We start from the raw sequence: 11,081 nt of genomic DNA on the forward strand, positions 1-11,081 counted from the left end.
ACATGGGCTTGATAGGTTGTTTAGGCATCAAAAATTATTGGTGAGGACTAAAATCAACATTGGTAGGAATCCTTTGACAAGTATCTTTTATTATTGAGATCAATGTTGATAGTATAATTTTTTATTTTTTGTGACTAATGTGATGATGATTTAATGATGAAGAAGTGTTATTGTTTAAACTTGTCTATCATCTCTATTTTTTGGACACTCATATTATTGATGGAACTAAAATAAAGATGTTTTTGTGTTACTAAGTTCGAAAATATTTGAGAAGGTATAAATAAGATATATGACACTCATGGATTGTTGTTGATTCACATATACAATGTTTCAACTAATTTTGTGTGTTTGAAAAACATGACAACTTATCTAATACTTAATTTTGTGTTGAAGTATTCGAATACTTTTTTTAAATTTGTTGTCCCTGTAATGATGAACGAAATGAATTTATGACTGTTATGGGATTGTTGATTATCTAAAGACTCTAGCTCAACTCTTTTTTCAATCTATAGTTCTGTAATGTGTTTAAACCAAGCATACGCTAATAAAATAAATTTTTGGACATCAAGTGTACTTATTTTTGTAAGTTATTTACTTTAATTTTCAGATTTGCAAATAACTTAATTAATATGTAGACATAACTTGCTAATATGATTATTAGTTCACTGTATATTTATGTATGCTAGTGTTTTAGTTTTGCATATGTCATAAGTTGGTTAAGATACTTGGTTGTAATAAGATGTTCAGTAATTGACAACAACATTTGCTTTTTACTTGCATAAAATTACTTTATATTATTGATTCACAATTCATGTAAATAGTTACTATCATATAGATACTTGTTGATTTTGTTTTTATTTTAATACTCTGATATCATTTAGCTTCAAGTTGAATTGGTATGTTGTCCTTTCTAGCTATGTCAATTGATAAATTTTTATTTTTTAGCTTTTATTTCAGTATGTTTTATGTTGCATATTTTTTGTCCGAACTTACCTAGAAATTGGTGGTATATGTTTGAACTATGTCTCACTGTGTTGTACGTGAAACTATAATGTGTGTTTCCATATACGTTTGAACTATCCGTATGCCTCACTGTGTAATTGAAGGCAATTGAATGTGTGGTTGTTATGCTTGGCTCTGTGAAAGTTTGCAAACACGAGGGCTTTTGCTGGTTAAGTAATATCTCCAATTTCACACTGACTGAGCTACTATTGTTCTTTAAGAATTCATGAGTGAAGCTTTTTTTTTTGGTGAAGTAGAATTAGTTTAGCAGTACTACTATTATATTTTGATGGAACTATCATGTGTCTGTTGTGATTGTGATGCTAAGAAGCAACACCAATGTGTGTGTGGTGTTTGAGAATATGTTGAGAAGCAGCACCATTTTGATTGCATGGTTAATTTGTTATTGTCACTCCCCAAATTCAAGGGGGGCAACTGGCTCCTCATGCCAAAACTCAGGCCCGAGCCGACCCTGCTGAACCATTTGCTACTAGCGCATGACAACCACACCCAATCAAGAAAACAAACAAGTATATCTCGGCTTAAAATTAAGCTCTCGGCCGGCAAGGCCCCTGCCAATAGATCTATAAAAGAAACAGCTACTCCCAAGAGTTCATATAAAGAAATAGCCAACTAGCACAGAAGTCTTGATTGGGCCGTCGAGGCCACCATGATCTCTATACTGAAACTAAAAGCAAGTATATATCAATACAATACATCAAACAACTAACAAGCTTCAACAAACCAACAAACTAGGCTAGCATGACCATAACGTAGCTATACACCCCACACACTAGTCTGCAAGCCTCTAAGAGTAGTAAATATTGGCGGGACAAGGCCCCAGCCTACCCATAAAAATATATACAATAAAAACTAACCAACTATGGCGGCTCCGGAGGAAAGGGGCTAGCCAACCGGATAGAAGTCAATCCTGCTGCTTAGGAGGTCGTCTGTCGAGACCTGTAGGCATGAATGCAGTACCCCAGGCAATGAGGCATTAGTACGAAATAATGTACCGATTATGAAAGGCAATAGACTATGAGCAGGTATCCTAACATACTAGAGTAATCCGATGAATAAATCAAGGATAAAATAAGTGTAATGATCTGCTCCTAAATCTAAACATATAAAAAATAATAAAACAACAACCTAACCAAACCCCCAAAAGCTCGGCAAGTACAAACAACACACAAGACCACCTACCCAGGTCCCTATAAGCCTAGAAGGTGCCAATTAGTCTATATATCCCTATCGGTAGTCCCCTAGCCTCGTAGGAAATCACATAGCCCTCTTAGGCAATAATATAGCCTCGTAGGCAGCACATAGCTCTCTTAGGCATCAATGTAGCTTATAGACAACTCATAGCCCTCTTAGGCAACAACATGGCCCTGTAGGAAGCACATAGCCTTCTTAGGCTTCAATATAGCCCTGTAGGCAACTCATAGCCCTTCTAGGCATCAATATAGCCCCATAGACAACTCATAGCCCTTTTAGGCATCAATATAGCCCCTTAGGCAGAACATAACCCTTCTAGGCATGAATCACATTCCTCAGCTAACCACAATAGCCCCAAGGGCAACAATAACAATCCAATAGGCTAAAAATGAGAAATTTAGCTATAAGCAACCTATATGAATAGCCTCTAAGTTGTGTCCAACATAGGGACGCTACTAACTGAATAAGAATCCCGACAAGGGAGGATTATATCCACTCGAGCAGCCAACAATCAACAATAATGGCTACAAGTATAACAATGATAACAACCCAATTACATTTCTCCTGAGCTTTAAGGAAACATGACGTAAGAATGGAATAGGCTTAACATACCTTTTTCATTGAATTCACGTGGCCTAATGACTTTTACTCATAATCCCCTTCGATATTACAACAAGGCAGGACCATAATCAACAGACAAAAATAGAAGATACCACGATAATCCGATAAAAGATATGTATTTCCGTCGCAAATTGCTATTTGCGGCTTATCAAAGCTAGAGTCGATGAAATAAGGGTCTTACCTAGATCATAAGTTCGTAATACACATCAAAACCTTAAAATATGTCAAAACCCTTGCTGTCCCAACACCAAAGTATGATATGCTACGAAATCAATTAAACAAATTATACCATGATGACGAGCTCAACGCGTAGAACAACTTTCTTCAAGGACTTAAGTCGATAAAATCTATAATTTGGTTGATCCTAGAAATGGGTTTTCTAAGTTTTCAGGTTCTTAACTAAAAAATGAAGAAAAAGTCGAAGACAAAGATATATAAAAAGTTCTACCGACCTAGGTCCCCACCTCATGTGCCTGCTTGCGCAGTCTCGCAAAAATGTAAATATCTATTCTAAAGTTGTATGAATTAATGGTTTGATGCGTTGGACACTAGACTCGTAGACCTTCGATTTGTTAGGAAGTGGTCCCCATAACTATTTATAGATTGGGAGAAAACCTCCGAGACATTTGACCCAAATTTCAGAGAAATCTTTCAAAAGGAAGTTACGATAACTTTTGCCAACTTTTATTTTGCCACTTATCTAACTTCAAAACTTGAGATACAACCCTTGAACACTTAAAATATGACATACCACATCATTCTTAATTTATTACTCACCCTCTTTGTCTTTCCATGAAAGTACAAGTTAATTTAGACGTTTCAAAAAGTCGGGGTGTTACAACTATATGGTATTTGCATATTACAATAAAGGTTCATTCTTGATGATGATGTGTTGTATTTTCTTTCCCCTGTTTGTATTGTATGATGATAACAAGAAACAATTTTGTGAAATCAGTTTCAACAAAATGCATATTACAGCAACACTTTTTGTATGTTGGAGAGGCTTTTCGTTTAGTTTGGTTCTTGAGGTTGTTGTGGCTTTGGGTATCCAGAATATTCATGATACCCACTTTTAAGTAAATTTGGATATTCGGTTTCTTTAATGTATTTAACGCTAATCAGTTTTAATATGTTTGGTGTGCTACTTTGACTTTTGTGGGATGACATTAAGTATGTTGGCATTATTGTTGTAATGATGTGTGCCAACATCGATGATATACTCCCACAACACTAGTATAAACAAATGATAATTCAATTCTTGATACTTACCAATTGATTAGTCAAAATTATCTAAGTTTTAACACTTCTAGTCATTCTTTGATACTTCTGTTATAGATTTAAAGTATGATCATTAGCTTCCTTGTTAATTAATGTTTTTTTCTTTTTCAGGCATCAAATATAGAAGGTGATACTAATGATCAATCATCAATTGGACCAAGCATCGATTAGAAATCTTCAGATGAAAGTAACAATGATAATGGACTAAGCATTTTTGGGGTTTTTTCTGTTGGATATTCTTGTTGAATGATACTTTGAAATTAATATTTTTGATAATGTAAATTTGGAATTTTGAATAACAATTCAAAACAGTAGTATTTTGATGATGTAATTTTGAAGTACTTATGTTTTTATGTAATGAATATTTTGCTCATTTGATCGTTTATGTTGTGATTAAATTATTGATTATAGAAATTTAAATATATAAGATGCAATAAATAGGATGTAAATATTGATTGACAAAACTGAAAAACATAATTATTTACGGCGTCACGAATTGAACATTACGGCGTTTTAAAAACATCGTAATACATAAAAAAGATTTCAATTTTTTTTACAATTATGACAGTTGTAAATCGCCACTCTATTCAATACAAAATGTCGCAATAACAAGTTTATAGTGCAACGGTATAATATATATTTACGATGATTTTTTTAAAAACCATCGTAATATGTTTGTGACAGACGGAATATCGACGTATTTATAAAATGCCATTAAAGTGAATTGTGATGGTTTCGAACCGTCGTATTACGTATGAAAAACCGGCAATACCCCCTACTTTTTATAGTGAATGATTAATTTTCGAAGAAGAAACCTTAATGATATATATATATATATATATATATATATACTGATTTAGTATCAAGTTAAGTGAAATCAGCCTTAATGATACCAATACAGTGTATGATATTTATTTAGTATCAGTTAAGTGAAAATTATCAGCCTTTATGATACCAATATAATATATGATACTAATTTTGTAACACCTTGGATTAGAGAAAGGCTAGAAATGAGTAAAAAAAAGGGTAAGTCAAGAACCCAAGAGTGGACCATGGAACCCTCCACGGAGCCCTAGACGGGCCGTGTAGGGGACCACGGTCCGTTTGGGTGCTCGTGAAGAGTTTCCAGAACTTGCCCATGCAGGTGTCCCTCCCACGAAAGCCTAGACGACCTGTGGTGAGGTTGACGGCCTGTCCAAGGGCTCGTCAAGTTGCCACTTTAAGGGGTTTTCTCCCCTAGCCTTTGATCAAGGACCACATACAGCCAAACGACAAATTATTATGCATGAATTAAGATAATTCCATGTTTTCAAGATGAATCCCCATGAACCCATGCCTAAATCATGTTTTCTAAGCTAAGATGATATAATGTGGGTTTTGAACTATGAAAGATGAGTTTATGAAGATATGCATATTTTTTATGAAAGTGATGAAAATGATTTAAGATTGCTCTAAGAGTGAAGCATAAATGTTGTAGTTGTGAAAGGATTTCTCACATACTACTCAATACATGCATGTGAAAGAGTTTTCTCACATAAGGATTCTTAGAGTTGAAAGGTTTGCTCAACTAGAGTTTGAATCAAGATTTAGGAGCTATTCTAATGAAACATAGCTTGGATTGGCAATTTGATATGCCTTCCATTAAAAATAAGTCAAGTAAAGAATTATGACTATTCTATGGGATTTATGCTTAACACCGAGATGATATTGAGATGGAGTCTCTCCCGTAGCTAGAGGTCGGGTTTCTAGTAGCAATCTCCTTATTCCATACCTATGTGCCACCATAGGAAGATTGACTTAGATAGACATTAGTTAGTGGATCCATGTAAGCTAGAAGTTAAGGTTCTTGCCTTGGCAAGTAAGGACACCCCTTTTTAGTGTGGGGCAGACATCGAATTCTATGTTATAACTCACATAGTCTCTGTCGGTCAAGGCTAATTCCCACAATAATGATGAACTAAGGTTACTTCAAGAAGTATCTCAAAAGTGTTCAAAGATGAGTTTTACTTGCATTGACCATGATTTCGATTATGTTTTCTAACCTCTTCTCTTATGGTTTTAACTTGGTGTTTGCATGTCAGGAAAGGTCCTTTTTAGCATGATTTATAATTCTATGAATTTCTATCATACTTGGTACATTTTTGTACTTACAAATACTCTTGCCTACGTTGTTTCTCAAATGTAGGGTCCGACGTTCCAATTTTCCATCTCCGTGGCCAGGGACCACTTAGTAGATTTTGAAGATCGGTGAGTCCTTTCATTCCGAGGACTGAGCCTTTGTTTCTTATTGTCTTTACTTTCACTATTGTTGTGATGTACGGGTAACGTCCCGATCACTCTTGATGTAATAGATGACTTTTGAGACTATGTAGACTTCCGCTTCGTTTTTACAAAACTCTTTATGATATGAATTGTCTTTTAAAATCTCTTGATTTTCTATTATCTTGTTTATGCATACTAAGTGGCTTGTGTAGGGCCTTTCGGGATCCTATACGCCATGTTACGCCTAGGGTATACTTTGGGTCGTGACAAATTTAGTATCAGTTAAGTGAAAATTGTCAGCCTTAATGAATGGGGGGTATGTGCTGTAATTATTTATGAGAGAATGGGTATTTCAGGAATTACTTTGAGTTTGGGTATGAACTTGTAATTATTTTGGATTTTGTGGCTAATTTATGTAGTTTTTCCTTAATTAAAATTAAAAAAACATAAATATTAAAGGGGAAACTAAGCAAATACCCTATAAAGGCAAAATAATTACAAATATATACCTCTTTACATTCATACCCCACTAAATAATTACACTATATATCCCCAACTAATTTTGCTTAACTACTAAATCAGTATATGATACTGTATTAATATCATTAAGGCGGATAATTTCGCTTAACTGATACTAAATCAGTATAATATATTGTATTGGTATCATTAAGGTTTCTTTTTCAGAAATATGATATTATAAGAGTATATATATACTCTATACTGTTATAATATCATTGACTATTTAGTAATTTCTGAACAATAAACCTTAATGATACCACAACAATATACATATACTCTATAGTATCATTGACTAATGAGTAATTTCTGAACAAAAACCTTAATGATACCAATACAGTATATATTATACTGATTTAATATTAAGTTAAGCGAATTATCAACCTTAATGATACCGATACAATATATGTTACTGATTTAGTATTAGTTAAGAGAAAATTATTAGCCTTAATGATACCAATACAATATATGAGACTGATTTAGTATCAGTTACGCCAAAATTATCAACCTTAATGAATGAGGGGTATGAGCAAATCAGGCAGCATGTTTAGATTAAAGTCTTGTAGAGGTGCCCCCCCATTCCCCAATACTTATGAGAGAATGAGTATTTTAGGACATTACACACTCTCTATATATACTAGCTACATGAGCCTGTGCCAGCACGGGCCCAACATATATTACTTATTTTGTCGTAATTCATGTGACACAAATGAAATTTGGAGAGTTACTCAATTTTTTAATATATATTTTCAAAAAAATTAAATTGTTAATTATTGTGAATTATAAAATTCACATAAATTTTGAATAATATGCTATTCTCTCTGTCCAAATTTATGTGGCACGAATAAAATTTGAAGAGTCTTATTTGTGGTACTTTAATTTTTTTAAAATTCAATGGCATATGTTCTTTTCTGGCCCTCAAACCCTCGGCCTTCAGTCTATTCAATGACCGGGGTGGGGGTGCCTGAACCGGTGGCATCGGAGGAACCTACTCAACAATCGGAGCTGGAGGTGGACGAGGTGGCACTGGCATCTTGGCTGAGTCATGCATGGCTTTGGAGAGTAGCTCCGCTCTCCTAGTCTGGAGAGTCTGATCGTCATTCGGCTTAGATGTGGAGACCGATGAACTGTCACCTGAGTTTCCCTCACTGTCAGAAGTAGTGAGGTGGGTGGCATAGATACCCTCACTATCAGAGCTCTCCACCGCAGGTGTTGGAACTATGGGCTCATTCCCTTTTCCCTTTCCCCCCTTTGGAGGAAGTTTTCCTTGTGTGTTTCGGGAGGGTGCAACCCTTTCATTGATGAATATGCCTCTAGCCCGCTTACGAGGTGGTTGGTTTCTTCCCGGTACCTTAGGTCTAGCCATTCCTGCCAAACAAAACCAAATACGTTAGACTTAATTCAAAAAATTTCAAAGTTATAAAACTGTGCAGGAAAACTCGCCGAACCCATCTGGCGAGCCAAGTCGGGCTCGCCGAATGTTTCAAAATAAAATTACTCAGAAATCAGCACAAGTCGGCGATGTCTAGGGCCTTTCAGAGGATTGCCCACACCATTCGGCAAACTAAAAGTGGCCCGCCGAATGTTATAGAAAATTTACTAAAACTGGGGCGCACAAAGGCGATCTAAAGGGGCATTTGATGAGTCGCCAAGTGAACTTGACGAACTCAAGCGTATCGCTGAATGTTACAGAGTGATTTCCATAATTTTGGAGGGTAGAAAGGCAATCCAAGGGACCTTAGGCGAACCGCCAAACCGTTCGACGAGCTCGACTCAGCTTACCGAATAGTCCAACGTGCCATATTTTGGCCCCGACCCTCTATTTCTAGCCCGCAGCTCACAAGAACAAAATTAAGCACCTATTCTATGCAATTTAACCTAGACCCATACTACCCATGACCTCGGGGTACTCAGACTTCCCCCGATTTGGCCAAAATTGATCAATCGACGTCTTTTGCCCTTAAGAATGACGTCACCTGCTCTATCATTAGGCAAAATCACACAATCGATAGAATTTGGGTTACTCAGACTTCACCAATACTAGACCCAACAATATAGTCAACATAACACCCAATTTTATCATGCAAACACACGGGTTTTCATAATTAAAGCTTAAAACTACGAAATGAAACACGACAAAGGCAGACATTATCAACAAACAATTAAACAATCATTACTATACACATACAACGATCATGCATTTGAATTTACCAAAATTTAAAGGTGGGGTTCGATTAACCAACCTCAATATCGAGTATGTAAGTGCTAGGCTAAAGAATCTAAGCAAAAAGCACCAACGTCCAACCTTGAGCAATTGATCCCACACAAAAATGCACGAAGAACTAATATGGAAATATAAAATGCGGTTGCAAAAATGCAAAGGTCGAAAAGTATGAAATGAGGAAGACTTTTGAATTTAAAAATGGTTTTTGCCTTTTGACCCTTCAGTTCGCGCGCTAGTCGACAATAGTCACTTATGTCGCCGACCCATTCGGTGATGCGCCACATGGCTTTTTAGCTCGGTGAGTTTTATAGAATGTTAAGCTGGGTAGCTGGTTCAAACAGCGATTTAGGTCGGGCTCGTCAACCTGTTCAACGAGTCGCCGACCGGTACTTGGGCTCGCCTAAGTGCTCATTTTCCCAAAATTTCAAATTTTCAAGCTGCACATTCAACATCGGTTATTCAAACAACAATAATAAAAGCTCAAAAACTTAGGTTGCCTCCCAAGAAGCACCTTATTTAACATAGTGGCACGACGTGGTTATGCTTTCATGGTTCATTCTTTGGGTTCGCCAATGTATCACTTGGTAGGCCGGCTTTTTGCCTTGGGTTGAAATGAGATGAAATCTAACCCATTTGTGTTTCTAGTTGTTTGATGGACACTGAGTGAAAAGTAACTGTCATGTTTAGAGTTGAGACGTCCTCTTTCATCTCTTTAAGAACTTTGTCTGACCCTTCCACTTTATTGAGAATGCATGCAAACATATCTTTAGTGCGGAAAATTTCTGGGTCAGCCCTTTGCTCTATTGGCTTTTGATGAGGAGGGACTGTCTCTCTTTGTCGATGTCTCGTTCCCTCCAGTTTGTACCACGGTCATGGCACTCCCTATCACGATCCTTCCAACCTTCATCACGCTCTCTATTCCAACCTTGGTTTCCACCTGGCCTTAGATAATTTTGGTGGAAACCTCCTCCCTGATTTGCTAGAAAGTGTACTTCTTTATTGTACAAAGCTTCAAAGTGCGCATCATCAGGGTTTACTCCACTTTCTCCAACAACGTTCACAACCTTAGACCCAGTACCCATGACATGTTTTGACAAAAGATCCATTTGGGTCATCATTTTAGCCATGTTTTCATCTTGATCTTGGTCCTTTTCTATTTGTTCCTTTTTCATCCTGAAAGTCAAAGGAGACACCTGATCCTCCCTAGTATACCAAGCTCGATTTATCTTCGTCATCCCATCAAGAAGAGTTAACGATTTCGAAAGCTTGCTACATAATACCTCCTCGGACAAGCTGATCAACCACACCTTTGTTTACCAAATCAAGACCCCGGTAGAAATGTTGTAACAACACGTTGTTTGGGAGTCCATCGGTTGGACATTGAAGTAACATCTTCTGAAACCTCAGCCATGTTTCATGGATTGGTTCACCATCAAAACGTTTGAAGCCTTGAATATTGTCTCTTAATGCTATCATCTTGGAAAGTGAGAAAAATCTTATGTAGAATGTCTCGATAAGCTCTTTCCAAGATGTAATCGACTCCCTCAGTAAATCAGCTAACCATTTAGTCTCTTCCACCATCAAAGAAAAGGGGAACAACCAGAGTCGGACTGACTCTTGTGAGATGTTCTTGAACGAGAATGGACCACACACGTCCACGAAGTTTCTGATATGGTCATGGGGATCCTTATGAGCTAGCCCTCCGAATAATCCTTTCATTTGCAATAGTTGCAACATCATGCTAGTCACATGGAATACAACATTTCCCACAACCTGAGGTAATCGAATAGCTGCTACACCATCCAATTGAGCTTCATTGACATTATTTAAGTTCCCGATGTCATTTTGATGCCCAAGTTGGCTGCTGTTTCTTCCGTTCACACTCATTTCACCACCTGTTCAGAAACAACCAATAACAAACACAAAACAAAGTAAGTCGATTCAACTACAAACAAGATTAGAT

The sequence above is a fragment of the Solanum stenotomum genome, chromosome 4 (assembly GCF_019186545.1).
Source record: "Solanum stenotomum isolate F172 chromosome 4, ASM1918654v1, whole genome shotgun sequence".
NCBI classification, from domain to species: domain Eukaryota; kingdom Viridiplantae; phylum Streptophyta; class Magnoliopsida; order Solanales; family Solanaceae; genus Solanum; species Solanum stenotomum.